This window comes from Salvia miltiorrhiza, unplaced genomic scaffold (genome assembly GCF_028751815.1).
Source record: "Salvia miltiorrhiza cultivar Shanhuang (shh) unplaced genomic scaffold, IMPLAD_Smil_shh fragScaff_scaffold_112_2, whole genome shotgun sequence".
Taxonomy (NCBI): Eukaryota; Viridiplantae; Streptophyta; class Magnoliopsida; order Lamiales; family Lamiaceae; genus Salvia; species Salvia miltiorrhiza.
In genome coordinates, this window is record NW_026651402.1 from 119,440 (window position 1) to 134,515 (window position 15,076).

Genomic DNA, 15,076 nt, shown 5'->3' on the forward strand with positions numbered 1-15,076 from the left:
GAAATTTAACGACAGAATAATTCCGTAGTTAAATTTAAATTATTTAAATAATTAATAATTTTAGCTACAGAATAATTTCGTCGCTGAATTTTAATTATTTAAATAATATATATTTTTTATTTTTAACTACGAAATTATTCCGTCATTAATATTTAATTATTTAAATCATATATTTTTTTTATTTTAACTACGGAATAATTCCGTCGTTAAATTTAAATTATTTTATAATTATATATTTCTTAATTTTAACTACGGAATAATTCCGTAGCAAACACTACAAGAAACTGCGCCTTTAACGACCGAAATTAACGACCGAAATTTTCGGTCGTTAATTTTGCGGCCTTAACGACCGATTTACAACCGTTTAACGACCGATTTTATTTTTTTATTTTTTTTATTTTTTAACGACCGAAAATTCGGTCGTTAATTATTATTTTAATATTTTAATATTTAATTTTTCTTAACGACCGAATTTTCGGTCGTAAAAATTATTTTTTTTTTATTTTAATTATTTTTCTAATTTTAACGACCGAAAATTCGGTCGTTAATATATTTTTTTTTATTTTTTTTTATTAAAAAATATTTTTCTAAAAAAAATAATTTTTTAACGACCGAATTATTCGGTCGTTAATATTATTTTTTAATTTTTTTAATTTTTTTATTTTTTAAATATTTTTAAAATAAAAAAAAATATTTTTTTTAATTATTTTTTTTAAAGACCGAATTTCTCGGTCGTTAAAATTATTTTTATTTATTTTTTATTATTTATTTATTTTTTATTTATTTTAATTTATTTATTTATTTATTTTATTTATTAACGACCGAATAATCGGTCGTTAATATTATTTTTCAAATTTTAAAAATTTTTAAAGTTCATTTATATTTTTATTAATTTTTATTTTTCGATTATATATAAATATTTAATTATTTTTTATTAATTTTCTATTTAATTATTATTTTCAAATTATAGAGATTATTTTTAATTATTTAATTATTATTTTTCGATTATTATTTAATTATTATTTTCTATAGAAATAATTAATTATTTAATTATTATTTTTCGATTATTATTTTATTTTTATTTTTCTATTTCTATTTATTTATTTTTTATTAATTTTCTATTTAATATGATTTTTAATTATTTTACAAATTTAATTATTTTTTATTAATTTTCTATTTAATTATTTTTCGATTATATATAAATATTTAATTATTTTTTTATTATTTTCAAATTATTTTTATTTTTATTATTTAATTATTTAATTATTATTTTCAAATAATAATAAATTATTAGATTTATTATAATAAATTATTAGACTTATTAGATTTTCTGAATTATTGTTGTATACGATTATTATTTTTCATACTCATATTTTCTTTTCTTTATTTAATTACGATAATATTAATTTTTTATTATTTTTAATTCGATCGTATATTTATCGTAAATGTTTAATGATATTTTATATTATCTCGACATATTATAAGGTTATGAATGATTAATGATATTTTATATTGAATTAGAGTTTAAATGAATTAATAGGTACTATATATATCAATAATACGAGTGTTCTGTACTGGTGACTACTCGAAAGGAACTCCAAGATTAAGCGTGCTTGACTTAGAGCACAAGTAAGATGGGTGACCTACTGGGAAGTTCGTCAAATGGTATGCAATTAAGGTCAAAATACATTAGAAATACACTAAATGGGTGACCTACTGGGAAGTTCGTCAAATGGTATGCAATTAAGGTCAAAATACATTAGAAATACACTAAAAATACTTGTGGGATACAAAGAGATTAAAAAAAATATATATATATATATATTTTTCGAAAAAAAAAATATTTTTTTTATTTATTTTTAACGACCGAATTTTCGGTCGTTAAAAATAAAATTTCGGTCGTTAATTAAAAAAAATAAAAAAAAAATAATTTTTTTTATTTATATTATTTATTTTTTTCTCTTTTTAACGACCGAAATTTCGGTCGTTAAAAATAAAAAATCGGTCGTTAAATTTAACGACCGAAAAAACGGTCGTTAAAACTCGGGCGACGATGCAAACAACGACCGAAAAAAACGGTCGTTAAATCGGTCGTTAATAATATTAACGACCGATTTTTGGGTTTTAACGACCGAAATTTCGGTCGTTAGAGCCGCATTTGCTTGTAGTGAAATACTTATGATGGACATTCCGTCGTTAATTATCGAAAATGTAAGCCATCGTTGGCCTGTCGTTAATCCGTTGTAATTTTATGACGCAACTTGATTCCGTCGTTAATTCTGTCGCAATTCAGCTGTTTTTTTGTAATGATGAGTGTTTTTTTTATATATATCTTGAATCGAATGGATACGGATCCTGATCAAATAGGATCCAGGCCTATCATGAGCTCAGGATTTGTGTAGAGTTCACATGAGTTTTTGTGCATGATTTTTTCTAATCATAAGTATGATTTTTTCTAATAATTATTATTATTTTTGGTTGTAGTAAATATAACTTTTAAAATAACAATCATATAATTAATAGCAAATAAAAGTGTAAATGGTGAAAATTCAACAAAATAGAAGTCTCAATACATAAGCAAAAAAGCTACACTCAACAAAGTCTGGATACGCAATAACCAATTTAGCATTCTAGACGACCTCAACATTAGGTGCTAAGACCTCAATCAAAGTACAAGTCTCACATATATCCTGCTTGGCTTTCTGAACCTCTTTCTCCATCTTCGTCCTTTCCTTGGATTTATAATACATTCATCGGAATGTAAGGAATCAGTTGAGCTGCAGACATAAATAGTCAGGATAGCAATCAGAATTACTAGCCAGAGAATTATGAGCTCATAATACTAAAAAGCCATAGAGAGAATTGATTAGTATCATCACTGTAAACCTCCATATTCTCCAAGAAGCACAAGCTTTATTTGTTGTCGATAAAAAATTAAAAGATTTATGTTGTTGGGCTACTCACACTCTGTACAGCCAAAGAAATAGACCTTCAAGAGCTGATGCGTCATCAGACAAAAAGAAAGGACCGATGTTACCTTTCAGTTCCTGTATTGACAAACGGATCTCAATTAATATAGATAATAATCTAGTAAGAAAAATTTGTAAAAAACTGATAAAATGTAGATACTAATAGGGGAGCTTATACCCTACCACTATATATATATATACACACACTAAGGAAAAGCAAGTTACCAGGTCCTCCTTTTGTGAAAATTTGTATATTTTCATAACAGATGACAAGTCGTATTTCCAATGGCGCCCATACCAAGAATGCAGCTAGCAAACACACATAACCTCTCCTTCGGTTCTCTACACGCGTTAGTAAAAAAATCATCTATATTCATGTATAACATATACATCAGTTTTAAGAATTATAAACGAAAAATCCACAAAAAAAGTAAACCAAACGATGCCAAGAAACTAAATACCCACAAAACGAAAACAAGAAGCGAACTACGTGAGCTGTAACGGAACATTAACAATCTGAATGACAAAGACAAGAATCAAAGTAATATGCAGTTAGATGATGAAGAGAGAGAGAGAGAGAGAGATGAAATTTACGGATGATTCTCCACCATCCCCATCTGCTGGAACGCCCTCTGCTGCCTTCCAAAATCCTCAGCCTCGGCGTCTCACCCATGCTGGCGCAACGGGTCGCGGCGTCTGTCCCGGCCACCGCCTGCATCTGATCGCAGTAGTGCTTGTACTTTCTATCGACCTGTAATTAAAATTTAATGGAAGGAATCACAAAGTTAGTTCGGATTTAAAGGCCATTGGTCCACCGTCCAATCATTTTTTTCATGTAACAATACCTCTTGTAGCATCTGGAGCAGCTTCGCCTTCATCCTCTGCAGCTCGAGGAGGTCGACGGCGAAGTGCGGCGGCTGCGCTCTCTCGCTCTTGCTCTTCATCTTCGATTGCAGAGCTCGTTCAAAAGCTCCTTTGCCTGCTCCACATAGGAGCTCCGACTTAAAGAAGATTCCCTGTGCCTGATGACCGTCATAATTGATCTGCTATCCTCATATTGCATTAATGCTGGGTATTTATAGACACATTTCACACCAAAATAAGGCTTTAAATAATTTGCAAATTAATTTAGTTCACACACTCGATTAATTAAATTATTATGTCTACAAAAGTGAACCAAATGTAAATTTAATTAGGGGTGGAATTTAAAGTACCCATTTTCATAAGATGTCTATGAAAAATATCCACTCAAGGGATGTATCGTACAATAGTGGTGTGATGTTGATAGGTTTGCATGAATTTTTGTAAAAGTTCTTACACTTTTCTTACACAAGTACAATTGTGTAAAAAAATGTGTAAGATAGGTAGTTAAAAATGCACAAAATCTGATAAATGTGCAATTATTGTAAAGCCACGTGACCTTATAAGCCTAAAATGCCCTAAGTTTGAAAATAATGAAGATAAGTTTGTGTATAATAAAACAGTAATACGAGGACGTAAAAAATTGTAATTTAAGTATATTTGGAATAAAAAAAAAATTCTGAACCTAATGGATAAAATACCCGCCAGTAAACCATAGCCGCTCCCAATAGCCGCCGGTGTTTTATCCCGGCGACTATTAGGAGCGGCTATGGTTTACTGGCGGGTATTTTATCCATTAGGTGCATAATTTTTTTTTGATTCACAATATACTTAAATTTGAATTTTTCAGCCCTCGTATTACTGTTTTATTATACACAAACTTATCTTCATTTTGTATTTCTTTTTTTAAAATATATTTTATGAAGTAGAAATACATAATAGAGAAGGAGATTGACAAATTTGGATTATAGTGGAGTAATAAGTCTCAAATTTTTGATTTTATTTTATTTAACATGAATTAATATAGCGTAACACATAAAATAATAGAAAATGTTGGATAAAAAAAATATAAAATCATATATTATGAAACAATAAAACATTAGAGAGCTTACCACATACATACCCGCCAGTATTTAGTACCATTTCATTTATAACTGGTTTTTATATCACAATATACATAAATTTTATTTATTAGACTTCATATTAATGGTTGTTGTATTTTTTTCAAATTTGAAGACCTAAGTCTAAGTCATTTTATGATTGGACAATTCAATCGGCTAGGGGGAAGCTTTATAGGGTGGGAATCTATAGGCTTTGCAGCAAATTAACTCACGGGTATTGGAATTGAGCGGGCACGGCTTTTGTGGGATTTGTTTGACCACATTGAAGATTTGATAAGAGAAATAAATTGGGTAGGGCCCATTTACACTATATTTTACGTTAAATTAGGGTGTTGGGGTAGATAAGCAGCCGCACTATCCATCAAAGAAGCAGTCGCACTTCATTTTTCGTGTGAAGTGGAAGGAAAAGACGGCAATTGAGAGAGGGAAGGCATATACGTCATTTTCAAAGACAAGGTAAGGTCTTGTGTGTTTGTATTGATTTTTTTTGTCGAAAACAATAGTCAACGTTAAAAACAACATACGATTAAACATGCAAACTATAATTTATACAAACAATACAGGAGAATCACCTTTTCAGGCTGAAATTCAACACAAACTGCATGCTCTCGCACAAAACCACTCAAATCTTTAGGGTATATATTTTTAAATTTCTTTTCTGAAATTCAGGGTGAGTATTTCAATTTGTGTTTTGCTCATTCACAAATGCAGCCTTATAAGGACTAAACTTGATTTCTTAGTACAAGTTCACGTGAAGTGTAGTGTTCATTAATTTTTTACTAAAAAATTAACAAAAAAAAACAACAAATACAAAAGAGGAATGCGTGTGTTATATTGAAACATTCATAACAAGCCGAAAAATTAAAACATTATACATATTTTGACACAATTTTTTTTTTCTGCCTAACAGACCCAATAGCCGCCAGTAAAGCGTTCAACGGAGCCAGTAGCCGCCCTCTTTTTTTTACGCGGCTACTGATGCCGAAAAATAGTTTTATGGCGGCTACTTTACTTTTTGGCTATAGGAGTATTTCATTTCCGAATATATGAATTTCCAAATTTTTAATCTATAATTTCTTATTATTTTATGTGCAAGTCTATTATTTTATATGCAATCAAATCATGCATAAAGTGAGTGTTATTACCCCCACTATAAATCCAAATTTTGGCAGATTCACTATCTCTCATATTTCTCATCCATGTGTACTTCTTGTACTGTAAATTTAAAATTAAATATAAATCTAAAAATAACGGTACATATGTTGCAATAAAAATTCACGAAGGATAAAAATTCACAATCATGTTAATTATGAACAAATAAATAATTAAGGAGCGAATAACCCAAGTAGCCGCCAGAAATTAGTAGCCGACGACCAGTAGCCGCCGGTCACAAAAGTGAGCGGCTACTGCTGCCGGCTACGAATTTTTGGCGGGTAAGTGGGTCATTCGATTCAAAAAAAAAATTTGCTTAATTGTACACATAATCGTGAGTTTTTTGGCCTTCTTATTAATGTTTGTAACACACAAACGTCCCTTAGTTTTTTCAAAATTTTCAAATCTATTTCATCTTATAATGCAGGAAAGTGACGTGAGTTGACATTTATTGTGTCTTTCTCACATTTTGTACCAATTTTAACTACTCATCTTACACAATTTCCATCATCATCAACTTTTACACAAAAAACCAAGCAAGCCATCACCATCAAGTTTGCTTTTCGGTACTTTTACAAGGGGGTGAGTATTTTTCATAGACAAATTATAAGAGTGGGTAGATTCCCCTATTAACACATTTAATTAACTCATATAGTAAATTCGCACGCAAATGCCAAAAATCTCTCAAATTCACATTTGTGTGACTGCCTCTGTGCCTTCCAGCCCATACTATGTTACGTATGTTAGCTTTTGCAGAGTTTCTTTTCCCATACTGTGTTATGTATGTTAGCTGTTAAATGTTTCAATTCAAATCTAGGCTTCTAAATTTAGGAAATTCACAAAAACTGCATATATTCAAATTGGACCCATTAAGTATGCATAACAAGAAATCATTGGAAGTTGGAACACAGTAACTTTTTTATTTTAATTTTTTTTAGCAAATATATAGAATTCATGTTGGCAGGAGGGTGGTCCATTTTCTAGCACCCCAATAATACATTACTAATACATTTCACAGAAAAATAAAGCTTTAAATAATTTGCAGATTAATTTAGTTGACACACTCGATTAATTAAATTATTATGTCTACAAAAGTGAACCAAATATAAATTGTAGAAATATTAAAGCCCGGCAACAGCGCCAAAAAGTTGATCACTATTTTTACTAGCGACAAAACTGCAACTAAACAGTGTAATTGTAGCACGAAAACAGCAAGCAGAGTATCGTATCCACATGGACTATTATGACGAATCACTCTAAAGAATCCTACAATGTGCATTATTTCAGCGTATTTTCAAAGAAATTTTATGTATTTTATTAAAGTTTCTCCCTTGATTTAGTGTTTTTCTGTGTTTTATTTATATTTTTTCACAGTTTATCTTTTCACTTTATAAAAAAAATTATAATAATAATAATAATAATAATAATAATAAAGACTTTATGATCTAATGGATAAATTGTTGGCTTATAAATTTAGGAAGTGTAAAAATTAAGAAACTATGGATTTAATTTCACTTGATTTTATTATTTTAAGTTGTATATTTACTCGACTTCACTTCCATCAATTTTAGTTTCGGCTCGTTCTTGATGTTAGATTCGCGGACTTATACTTGAACTCGATTTCACAAATTGTATCAACAAATAACTTGTTCCATATATATATATATTCCTAATGAAAAACTACCGGTACATATGATGGAATTTCATATATATAAGGATTTGTTTTTTAATCTTAGAATTGAGAAGTTCCAATTATAAGGTTCACATTTCCGACCAATTAAAGTAGAAACGTAGCATAAATTAATGTAAAAATACACTTATATGCAAGGCGTCTCAAACATGAGACCAATCGCGTAAGATGACTATATAATGAGTATGTTCATAATTAAACATCTAAAGTACATAGAAGAATGAATTCGGGTCTTGAGCGAGTCAGGATTTGTGTACACAAAGTTGATAGTTAACCTTCGAGTTAGCTTGTCATTGTGTTTGAGAAGGAGACCTACTTCTCAACACTCAAAGTTATATGATGCGTAGATATGGTACATACATGTTTATTGTCTGCAGACGTATATGATGTTATTGTTGAAAATAACCATTTGCATAAGTCAAAGATTATTATTCAAAGATCATGAATAATAATTCAACGATAAAATCTTTAGCTTTTGATTTTAAGAGATTGTATTTGATTTTAAGAGATTGTAGTTTGACATTTGATTCACCCTTACACTATAAAAGGGTGCATTGTAATCTAAAAAATATATCAGAGAAATTATCAATTCTCTCTACATTTTCTATCATGTTGTTCTTTCTCAACCTAGCTTCTCTCGATTACCATATTTAAGATGGTATCAGAGCAGGTTAACCACCAAAAGAACCCTACAAATTTACTACACACCAAACCAACGCAAAAAAAAAAAAAAAAAAAATTCTGCAATCTAGAGAGAGAGAGGAGCAGGTGAAGTGTTGGGAGAGAAGGTGAACAGTAAAGTTACTGTTCGAGGTGACGTGGCAGTTACTGTTCAAGGCGACGTGGCAGTTACTGTTTGAGGTGACGTGGCAGTACTGTTCAAAGCGACGTGGCAGTACTGTTCAAGGTGACGTGGCAGTTACTATTCAAATTACTGTTCAAGTTACTGTGACGTGGCAGTTACTGTTCAAATTACTGTTCAAGTTACTGCTCATCACTGTATATTTTTTCCTCCCCTACAAATTTGCTCAACATCAAACCAAACCATGTCAGAACAAGAAACTTCAGACACAGAAAAAACTAGCCACACCCCACCAAATTTCCCGATGGAATTTGCTGCACAATTTGCAGAATTCCTCAAACAAAGCCTCAGAATTCCAGATTCATCGGCCCATAAACCACCAAACCACGACCAACTTGAATCTTTTGGAGAGATTTCCATCAAGGCGAAACTCAATGGGGAGAATTACCCATTATGGGTTAACCTCATGAAACGGGCAATTGCGGGAAAAGGTTTGACATCTCACATTAATGGAGTTTCAAAACCACCCGCAATTGACGATCCCAGCTACACGAGATGGGAGCAACGGGATAACTGCGTTTTCAATTGGGTGATCAACAATATCGAAACCGGACTTGTGAATGAGGTATCACAGTACGCAACCGCCTCTGATCTATGGGAAGGATTGGCGATCACTTATGGAAGTGGATCTGATCCATTCCAAATCTATGATCTGCACCGACAAGCCATGACAATCAAACAAGAATCTATGACACTAGAAGGGTTGTGGATCAAAATGCAGGACTTATGGATCTCGATTGATACCAGAGATCCGAGTCCGACAGACATAGAGGGATATCAGAAGAGGGAGGAGCGCCATCGCCTCTATCAATTTCTAAGTGCATTGGATGACAAATATGCTAATATCAAGAGGGAGATTATGGACAAGGATCCATTACCAACTGTTCGAAGAGCCTACGGACTGGTACGAAGGCAGGCCACAAACGAGGATATCCTCAAATCCTCTGAATCGCCGACCGTAGGAATCGGGTCCGGACTCGCCGCGGTCAACCACAGCCGACCACCACCGCTCTCCAATCGACCACAGCAAGGAAATCAAACCTGGAACAACAGGAAAGGGGAAATCGACAAGAGCAAACTCGTTTGCACACACTGTGGAGGTAAAAAACATACCAAGGAGGGATGTTTCTTACTCATCGGATTTCCCGAATGGTGGGACGAAATGAAGAAATCAAGAGCTGCGTCCAAAAATCGGAATCAACCGTGGAGTCCGAATGGACAAGCGACGGTGGCGATCAGCGGCACAAGACCGACGTCAATCGTGTCTGCTGCAACGACTGGCGGGGCGTGGTCAGGCGGTGATACACGAGCCGCCAACGCCGGAACTCCGGCAGGCAACGTCGGACCACCACCGCCACAGACGCGCATTAACGAGGAGAGAGGAGGTGCCCTGGCGGCTAGGGTTCACGAAGGGGAAGGTAATGAGGGGTTATACCTTTTAAACCCCTCACTCATTCACAGCTCTTATTTTGTTCAGGCCTTAGCATTATCTTCCTCTAATTCTGGAACACCAGATAAAGACTACCATTGGATTTTTGATTGTGGAGCCACAGATACTATGTCCTTTGATGCCTCGGATTTTATGGAAATTTTTCCTACCCAGAAAAAATATGTTAAAACTGCTAGTGGAAATTTAGCATATGTAGAAGGAGCTGGAACTATTAAATTATCCTCTGAATTATGTCTTCCAAACTGCTTATATATCCCGTCTTTATCCCACAAATTGGTGTCTGTTAGCCACGTAATGAGAGAATTACACTGTAACTTACTAATGCAGCCTGGCTTCTGCATTTTACAGGATACGAGGACGGGGAAGATAGTTGGGCGTGGCACTGAATATCGAGGACTCTACTATGTGGATAGGATGGCTCAACAGGGTGCTGCGATGCTAACTCAAGGACTGGCAGAGGAACAGACTTGGCTTTGGCATAGGCGGTTAGGACATCCATCCATAGGATATTTACGGTTAATTTATCCAAACCTTATTACTTCACACCCTTTGAACTGTGAGACATGTTTTCTGGCTAAGAGCCATCGTCACTCTTTTAAACTTAATAATACTCGTGTGAAGTCAGTTTTCTCTTTACTTCACTCTGATGTTTGGGGTCCAGCTCCGGTTACTAGTGATAATGGGTTTAGATATTTTTTGCTATTTGTTGACGATTGTTCTAGAATGACGTGGGTATATTTCTTAAAATCCAAAAGTGAAGTTTTTGAAAAGTTCACCCACTTCTATAATCTAGTACAAACACAATACAAGAAAAATATTCAAATCCTTAGATCTGATAATGGGGGGGAGTATGTAAATTCCAAGATGCAAAACTTCTTCACTGAAAAAGGCCTTGTCCACCAAACAACATGTCCTTACACACCTGAACAGAATTGGGTAGCTGAACGGAAAAATAGGATCATTTTAGAGATGACTAGAGCCCTTATCATCGACTCCCAAGTCCCTAAATCTTACTGGCCCGAAGCCGTAGCTACCTCTGTTTACCTCTTGAATCGACTGCCAACTCATATCCTAAACTTTAAACCACCCCTTGAGTTCCTAGCTGCTCACTCTGAAATACCCTCATCCCTCACACTGGAACCCAGAATTTTTGGATGCACCGTTTATGTTCATATCCCTAAACAAAATCGTACAAAGTTCTCACCAAATGCTGTTAAGTGTGTTTTCCTGGGGTATGGCAAAAATCAGAAGGGGTATAGATGTTATGATCCTGTAGCTAATCACCTATACACTACCTTAAACTGTGACTTCGTTGAAACAGAATATTTTTTCCACCAACATGGGAGTCAGGGGGAGAAAAAGGAGATTGTCGACTCCCTAAGTTGGCTCCATACGCCATCCACTGTCCAAACAACCCTTCATTCCCTACCTTCTCATCCGTCTCAAACTAGCTCAGTGTCATTGCCAGGTTCTGTGCCAGACGTTGGTCCAACAGAGAAGGTTAGCACACCCGCCGAGACATCTACAACACAGGTTCAGTTCGAGATGTCCAGCGAGTCGACCCCACTATCAACCCCATCTTCAAATCCTGGGGTAAGTAATCTCAATAGTTCTCAAGTTAATACTAACATTGAGGAACAGAGGGATGAAGACACTGACACAGAAACTGGAAGGGATACGGATGAAGATGATGAACGTACTGAGTTAGCAGGTGCCACAGATCAGTACACATTGCCTCCCCGAAGTACAAGGGGAAAACCACCAAAGCGATACTCTCCAGACTGGCAGGGACGGAAGACTAGGTACTCGATTGCCAACCTTGCCCAAGGACAACTCACAGAGATGGCACGGGCCTTTGAAGCAGCTCTTTATGAAGAGGAGGATGTACCCCAGACAGTAGAAGAGGCAAGGAGACATAAACATTGGAGGGATGCCATGAAGAAGGAAATGGATGCACTAATTAAGAATGAGACATGGGAAAGATGTGTGCTGCCAGAAGGAAAGAGGCCAGTGGGATGCAGATGGGTTTTTTCAATCAAAAGGCGAGCAGATGGTTCAATCGAGAGGTACAAAGCTAGGTTGGTTGCAAAAGGATACACTCAGACCTACGGGATAGACTATGAAGAAACATTCTCACCAGTGGCCAAGATGAACACAGTAAGAACACTTCTCTCAGTAGCAGCATGCAAGGATTGGCCTTTGCATCAGTTGGATGTAACTAATGCCTTCCTACATGGAGAATTGGATGACAATGCAGAGATATATATGGAAGTTCCCCCAGGTTATTCCGAAGAGTTCGATGCAGATCAAGTGTGCAGGCTAAAGAAGACACTCTATGGATTGAAGCAATCGCCCAGAGTATGGTTCGGGAGATTCTGTTTAGCTATGGCAAAAAATGGCTATAAACAGAGTAACTCTGATCATACATTATTCGTGAAACGAAGAGAAGGAAAGGTAACATGTTTAATCATTTATGTTGATGACATGATTATCACAGGAGACGATGTTGAAGAGATAGTAAACCTGAAGAAAAACTTGTTCCTGGAATTTGAAATGAAAGACCTTGGATCTCTGAAGTACTTCCTTGGAATTGAGATTTTAAGGTCGAAAAAGGGAATCTTCCTGAGACAAAGAAAGTATGTCCTTGACTTACTTGCAGAAACTGGGCTACTCGAGTGTAAACCTGCAGAAACACCGATTGTGATAAATCATGGATTAACAATTGTTGAGGGAGCTGACTTAACAGATCAAGGAAAATACCAGCGCCTTGTTGGGAAACTCATCTATCTCTCCCATACACGGCCCGACATCACATATGCAGTTGGAATAGTAAGTCAGTTTATGCACAAACCCCAGAAGGAGCATATGGAGGCAGCTTTGAGAATTGTCCGGTATCTGAAAGGAACCACTGATTATGGGATTTTGCTTGAAAAAAAGGAAGATTTGGAAGTTGACGGGTTTACAGACGCAGATTGGGCCAGTAACCCAAATGATAGGAAATCTACCGCCGGATATTTTACCTTCGTTGGAGGAAATTTGGTCACATGGAGAAGCAAAAAACAGAAAGTAGTGGCCCTATCAAGTGCAGAGGCAGAATTCAGAGGAGTAAAAAGTGGGATAACTGAAATCCTGTGGCTTCGGAGATTGCTCACAGAGATTGGCTTTCCTCCAAGAAGGGGAAGTCGGCTCTTCTGTGACAATAAAGCTGCGATTAGTATATCTGAAAATCCCGTACAACACGACAGGACCAAACACGTGGAGATCGATCGGCATTTCATCAAAGAGAAGCTCGATAGTGGGATCATTGAACTTCCTTTCATACGATCGGATGAACAGTTGGCTGACATATTGACTAAGGCTGTAAACACAAAAGTCTTCAGAGAAGTTCTGGACAAGTTAAGTATCGGAAATGCCATTACTTAACTTGAGGGGGAGTGTTGAAAATAACCATTTGCATAAGTCAAAGATTATTATTCAAAGATCATGAATAATAATTCAACGATAAAATCTTTAGCTTTTGATTTTAAGAGATTGTATTTGATTTTAAGAGATTGTAGTTTGACATTTGATTCACCCTTACACTATAAAAGGGTGCATTGTAATCTAAAAAATATATCAGAGAAATTATCAATTCTCTCTACATTTTCTATCATGTTGTTCTTTCTCAACCTAGCTTCTCTCGATTACCATATTTAAGAGTTATGATGATTATAGAGAAGTTTTATAGTTTTGCATGCACAGGTCTCTCTTCCGGCGAGTGTCGCCGGTCCTCCCTGCCTCCGGCGCGGCGAGGCCGGTCCTCTCCTTTCCCCATTTCCTTTCTTTCCATTTCTCTTTTCCCTAAGTCTCAATCCCCAAATTATAAAATCAAAATCCTAGGGTTTCTACCTCTCTTCATCCCCTCTGGAATTCGTCTCTCCGGCGAAGCCTACAGCCCCGCCGTCGTCTCTGTCACACCGCCGCCTCCTCTGTTTCAGGTAAGTCCCTGTCTCTCTCTCTACTTCTGTCTCTGCTCTCTCTCCCTCGAACTCCCTCTTTCTCTGCCCTCTCTTGTTCGCGGCTGCGCAGCAGCGCCGGCGGTCGCCGCTTCCAGTCGGGCCTCTGCCGCGGTGGTTCGCGGCTACTGCTGTTGCCATCACTTCCGTGTTTTATCTCCTCCTCTCTTTTATTACAGTTCTATTTTAAACTTAATACTAACTAATCCCAACTATTTCCCTATTTCAGGAATTACTCCGGCGTGGAAGCTCGTCTACCGATACTGCGCCTCAAGTTTCTACCTTTTTCTTGTCCTGTAAATTTATTCTCTTTTGCTGATTTACTGAGAAATTGATATATCATCTATAGGTGTAGTAACTTTAGTGTAAAGCTTGGTTGTTTTCTGTAAATTGAAAGAAAGCAGAGATTTTTGCACATGAAATAAAACTATACAAGTTTATGAAAATTACCGATGGAGATTCTGCAGTGATGCTGAGTTTACGGTTTTAGCAGATTGTTTTGGAAGGGGAAGAATGAATAATCATGGATAGATGAGCTGTGGTTTAAATAGGGCTGAAGTCTTGAGCTGCAAGATTAAGTTTGTGGCTGATAAAAAGGACATAAATTGTGGCTGTAAACTGTACGTGCTCCCAGAATATGTGATATAGCAATGAAAATAAGAGTTGTGGGCTCTTAATGGCTGAAAGTAAAATTGAAATAAGGCCCAATAGACAAATTTGAAATATTCGATTATGGCCCATTTATTATTAATTGTTGGACTTTTTACATAAAATCCCATCAGACCTTAATATCATGAAATACTTGGGCCTCTTCCATATACCTACATAACCTGTGGCCCAAATAATAAAGTATTGGGCTTAACTCACAAATTTATATAATCACTTGCCCAAATAATATTTATTGAGCTTTTTGCATAAAATTGAGACTTCTCTTTCTTCTTTAAAGTAATATTAATAATATATATGCTGTAGTAAA

General features: G+C 35.3%; 1 long non-coding RNA gene across 1 annotated transcript; it reads left to right on the forward strand.

Annotated features, from left to right (window-relative positions):
* The first annotated feature begins 13,809 nt into the window (after window positions 1-13,809).
* Window positions 13,810-14,602, forward strand: LOC131002359 (uncharacterized). Its single transcript, XR_009094265.1, has 2 exons — window positions 13,810-14,082; window positions 14,330-14,602. It is a non-coding gene; the product is annotated as an uncharacterized LOC131002359 (long non-coding RNA).
* The last annotated feature ends 474 nt before the right edge of the window (window positions 14,603-15,076 follow it).